Raw genomic sequence first — 6000 nt, forward strand, 5'->3', positions numbered from 1 at the left:
TAAAATTACAGAAATGTTAAATTTTTATTTCTTACTAGCTTATAAGCCGCGGCTTCGCTCGTGGCAGCTTCAGGATATTGCTGATATTGCACCACTGTCAGACATTTTTGAGAATAATTCGAATAATTTTAACTAAAAAAGAAATCACATTGAATATCAGACATATTTAAGATTTCTTTCATTACATAACTATATAATGTTGAAATTTGTAATGTTGTAAAGGTACCTCGAGAATCGACAGTGTCCCGCCTGAGGCAGGGTCAGCATGGATGGAATGGAACATACACTCATAGGAGCCGGCTGCCCTATCCGAGGAAGAACGCATGAGGGGAGATGGGATGGGGTGTGAAACGGTGCGGGAAACAGGATTACCCCGGGAAAACCCACAGGTAATGGCATCGACCGCCAAATTTCCGGGTTCGACTCAGCCGGGAATCGAACACCGGTCGCCTTTGTTTGGAAAAGGTGAGTGAGGGGTTCAATGTTCTAACCACTCGACCACCACGCCTCTTACTGTTTTAAAAAGTAATATTGATTAATCTTAAATATAGTTTGATATAGCTTTGTAGAAAAAGGTTTTAATGCTTTAATAAGAAAAGATAAATAAACTGTAATATTCCAGCTTTATCTCATCGGTCTTTAGGCAATAATAATTTTCATCAACTAATTTTCATAATTTGGCTTCGTTCACTAAATGGTATGGTCTTTGAAAAAATATTAATGTGTGATAACTGCCTTAAAAAAAGCATGTTTAAAAAAAGTTAAAAATTTTAGTATGGAAAAATTAAACTGTTTGAAATCAGTATGGTGTCTTTAGATTACTATCCCGTCCCATTTACAAGTCCTGCCAGCGATGTGTGAATTTGTATTAGGGGTGATAAATAATTAGTGCGACGCTCACTGGTACTTCTAGCGCTGTGTCGCCTCTAAGCGCATGGCTATGAACTGGCGTCGTACATAGGGCAACTAGAAAATATGAGTAGTAACCGTAAAATTACATGGCGGAGAAATGAAGATAAGGGTTTAGTGCATGCCCCTAAGCATTACACTGTAAGATTGTTTTTTTTTAAATGAAACAGAGATATTCGTGTAAAATTACAGATATTTGCAAATTGGAACATTAACGTGAAAACAACTGCATCACTACAAAAAAGTGTTCGCCGTAATACTGGGTTCAGATTCATACCAGGGAATTTATGCTTTGTGTTGTCCCAGTACCTCCAATAGTTAAAGTTATTTGTAAACCGTTCCCTGAATAGCTTTTCATCATTAACTGCTCACATTAATACCCATAATAAAACAAAATAAAGACAATTGAATATTCATTTTTCCCCCATGGTTTAAAAAATATGCTTCAATGAAACATCAATTAAAGTATAAAATTATGCGCCCATTTGCGCAAGAAATACTCAGTACTATTACCTCGAAAAATGTATTTCATATATGCAAAAACCACTATAGCCATGTGTTCAATAAATTTGTGTGTGTGTGTTATTGAAGCACCATTTTTTAAAATCATGGAGAAAGATAATCGAATATTCAACAATTTGACTTTATTTAGTTGCATCTTGTCTATTATGTGCGCAGTCAATACTAGAAAGCTATTCAGGGAACGGTTTACACATAACTTTAACTATTGGAGGTTCTGAGACAACACAAAGCATAAATGACCTGGTATGAATCCGAACCCAGTATTACTGCGAATATTATATTGTAGTAATACATTTGCTTTCATAAATGTACAAATGTACAAATATGTGTAATTTTCACAAATATTTCTTTAAATTTAAACAAATGACAGTGTAGGGACTGAAATATTTCGCGGGTTCAATGACCTTCAGTATAGACTCCAAAGTTCTTTGCATACTCTGGCAAACGTTGCCTGTTCGTCAGCTGCTCACTTGTGAGGCGTCTCAACTGGGTAACTTGGCGATTCTATACTTGTTTGATTGAAGGTCTCTTCGTTGACCAAGAGTCCTCAAGACTAACAACGAAACAGCAAAAAGGTATAATTATTAGAATTTCAGCACATCGTTAAATGAATCCGCGAATTTTTGTATCCTCGAATCATCACGTGCAAACATGAGCACAGTTCAAATGTACGCTGTTAAATTTTAAGGACGTTTCAACGAAAAATTCACTTGAAATGAAAGCTGGACATTCGTGGAACTTATTCAGAATCCCAACTTATGAGGTTTGATTTACTGAGTTACGTTTAAAAGAAAGAAGTCTTTCGCAAAAATTCTACAAATTTTGAAAGTTTTGTTAGTACATCAAAATGATTCTTGTAAGTTCACTTTCGAAGTGAACTTTCGAAGTTAACTCGGTACATGTAAATTTATAGAAAAAAAAAACAGTGGATTCACGAAGATCCCTTAATAAATCTTAACCAGTTTTTTTTTTTTCGTAAATTAAAGTTGAGAACATTTTACAGTGTAAGGAGGATATTTACTGCTAGCATGGACAGCAAAGTTTTTAAAAAATGTAAGCGGAATCGCAATTACTGTTTGGACGTCAGAGCGAATGGAAGATAAGACATATTTGCGTGAGGAAACGAAGGGTGATCGATTTCAAAGATGTACGCTACGCTGGTGGGGAGTGAGAAGCCATTTCTCAAGAAGCCACTGCTCAAGAAGACACTGCTCAAGAAGCCATTGCCCAAGAAGCCATTGCTTAAGAAGCCATTGCTTAAGAAGCCATTGCTCAAGAAGCCACTGTTCAAAAATTGCTTAAGAAACCACTGTTTAAGAAGCCACTGATCAAGAAGCCATTGCTTAAGAAACCACTTCTTCAGAAGCCATCGTTCAAGAATCTATCGCTCAAGAAGCTATCGCTCAAGAAGCTATCGCTCAAGGAGCCATCACTCAAGAAGGATGCTGAACTAAACGAACGACTGCACTTTGCGTCGAATTGGAACGCAACTTCAGAATGAGAACTAATTTATCTTAAGTATCATTTTGAACTAGAAATTGGCCAATCAAATTTTCGAATCCACAAATATCATCAATTCCTTATTATTTGAAGGATTCGATATTCGAGAAGAAAAAAATTCGAAGAAAAATATCAGAGGAAATAAAGTAAATTAAAAAAATTCAGTATTGATAACCTCTGAAGTTTACTGGGTCAGTTTTTTCCTTCATGCCTATCCTGTTACCATCCCCCGAGATATTGTATTTAACGTGTAATTATGTAAATACAATTACAATATGTAGTGATTCTGGAAACAAACCTTTAAAGAATAGCACTTGCGTATTATTTTATTTTTGATCCTTGAGACCTAGATTCGGATTCAAGGGATATATTCGAGGTATTCTATAGGATTCAAATTTGAGATTCGGATACGAGAAAAATTGGTATTTGGCCGATCACTCTTTAGATCTTATTGAATTGAGAAGGAAATATCCTGAAAACATTTGGAAGAAAATAAAAGCCAAAAAATCATTTTTTGTTGCTTCTTCATTCTCAAACCATGTATTGTAATAAATATAGCAGTTTATTATACTAGGCATACCTGAATAGCTTTAAGGGAGTGGTTCTATATTATTTCTGCATCTTCCGTTTTGTATTTTTACCGGTAATTTAAATTAAATCAATATAATATCTCTATATGATTGCTTGTTAATTGTTTTATCAATTAATAAGTGTTATTTAATGGTTTTGAAAAGCTTTAAAGAAAATTTATATTTCAATCATAGCATGAATAAAGAGAATTAAATCGCGTGCTATAAAATTTTGAATTCTCCTTTTGTATGAAGTAAAAATTGTTTGGTCGTAAACCTTATTAGGTTATCATTCATAAATGAATGAAAATACATTTCCCCCAAAACTCTGAAAATCATAGGTTGCAAGGCTTTTTTTTAGGAAATCAAAATTTTAATATTTAACTGTATGCCACACTATTACCTGCTCTATGGTCATTCTAGGATTGAAATTGAATTGATATTTAATTTTTCAACAACATTTAATAAATGATATCTTATTGAATTGTAAAAAAATATAACTATTTCTAATAGTTATTTTGTGATTTGATTCAAATTTATGAACAAAAACGGAAATTTATAGAAGCATAACTTATGTTACTACACCGTTGACCTTCGATATTTAAAACAAAACAAAAAATATCGTTCTACGCCAATTACAGGGGCATACACTTAAAAAATGCAATGGCCGAGCAAATATTCGTTGTATAATGATTAGCTCATGAACACAATGTTTGACTCTGTAAGCAATGCAATTGTCGGAAAAAGGCATATTTATATTAAATCATAGTTTGACACTATGGTTCCTAGTTGAGAGTAGCAAATATCAAATTAATTAACTACCTGCCGAGTAAATAAAAAATAATAGCTTAAATATATTTTTACTCTGTAGATAACGCCTACTCTAGTGATTGATATACCTAATGTTGGAATATGTGTAATTATTTTATATATGCATATACAACCGGCTTATCACCAACGTTAAGCTGCTCAGTAACCGCAATCACATTGGTCTACTTAAATCCGTTAAAGCATCGCTCGCTGAACACACAGACTAGAAAGAAGCTGATATTGTTTTAAACCAATTTCTTGAACGTACGTGAATGCTGGGCTACACTCGACGTCACAGAAAAACTTCAAGAATAGACGACAAAGATGAATACACAAAAACAGGGAAAACGAGCCATTGTAATCTGATGTGTTAATGTTAATGTCTAGACAGCACATCGAATGCCTTGGAAGGAATTTAGTCAGGGAAAATTAAAAAAAACAAACTAAATTTAAATAAATTACAGCACAGACGAACATCCAGAGTATATATATATATATTCATACAATTTTTTTTGGATATATGCCATTGCAATTTTGCACTGTTTGCCAAGGGAAATATTCAAAAATGCAAAATAAGAACTAAAAAATTTTTAGGGAAAATTAAACCCACAGAAAACAAGCCTAAAAAACTGATATCAAACAGACAGACCCAACGAAGAACCAAAGCAGGTATTAAGGACAACACAACGACGGCAGCACAGACAAGCACATTGGCCTGTTATTATTTTTTCATTACTAAATTTCTACGGAATCCTTGTGCTGTCTAATATTTTAAGTTTGAATGTGTTTTCGTCTCTGCTGTTATCGTTGTGTTTTCCTTAATACCTGCTTAAGGTTCATCGTTGGGTCTATCTGTTTGACATAAGTTATTAGGCTGGTTTTCCGTGGGTTTTATTATTTTTTATTTTGTAGTTCTTATTTTGCCTTGGTGAATTTTTTCCCATGTCAAACAGTGGAAAACTGCAATGGCGTATGTCCAAGAAATTTGTTTTTAAAATGAACCCTTCTACTGGGCAATAATCAATCAATGTTGTTTCAAAACATCAGCAGAACATTGTGTCAAATCCTATACTGGTAACGGTCGAGCTTATCCTTTCGAAACGCGGGCGAACCCTGGACCGCAGACGCTTCTGTGCGTGTACCGACCTTTGCCTTTCGCCATGGCCGCCGCTGGGGTTGGACGATGGAGCCTGGTTTGTGGCGGAAGAAAGTAACGGCTGAGATGCTGACTCCTTGGAGGTCGGGCGAACACTGAGCCAGCCAGCCAGCCAGCTACAGAGCGCAGCCGCCGAGCTAGTACACCTCACCTCCTCTTCCCATCCCCCCCTCCACGTTCCACGATCACCACCCCTTCCCCCCCTCCCGACAACACGGTGGATTGTCAGGTAGTCTGTACCGTACCATGGCGCGGGCTCTTTTAGAATAATGGTACGCCGTCGCGAAATAACAGCCCAACGTGCTTTCCGATCTAAATTTATCATTTGAACAAAACTTGAAGTTGCAGTTAACAAACAACAAACAAAACTGTAAAAAAAAAAAGAAAACAAATAACAGTATGCCAGGTTTCTGCTTTTAAGGTCGTGCACTTAGGCTGAAAGAAAAACACTCAAAACTCTGACAGTATTTTTTTTTTTTCAACTTTGTTAGCCACAGAAGGAAAAAACCAAGTTAGGCAGTACATATGTTATTT

At 35.4% G+C, this 6000-nt stretch overlaps 1 long non-coding RNA gene across 1 annotated transcript in view; it reads right to left on the minus strand.

Moving 5' to 3' along the window:
• The window catches only part of LOC134534837 (uncharacterized), a 31622-nt gene extending 26014 nt beyond the window's left edge, over positions 1–5608 (minus strand). Inside the window, exon 1 of the long non-coding RNA XR_010075543.1 lies at positions 5457–5608. This is a non-coding gene — a long non-coding RNA (uncharacterized LOC134534837). The remainder of the gene's footprint in view (positions 1–5456) is intronic.
• Between the last annotated feature and the right edge of the window lie 392 nt (positions 5609–6000).

The sequence above is a fragment of the Bacillus rossius genome, chromosome 8 (assembly GCF_032445375.1).
Source record: "Bacillus rossius redtenbacheri isolate Brsri chromosome 8, Brsri_v3, whole genome shotgun sequence".
NCBI lineage: Eukaryota > Metazoa > Arthropoda > Insecta > Phasmatodea > Bacillidae > Bacillus > Bacillus rossius.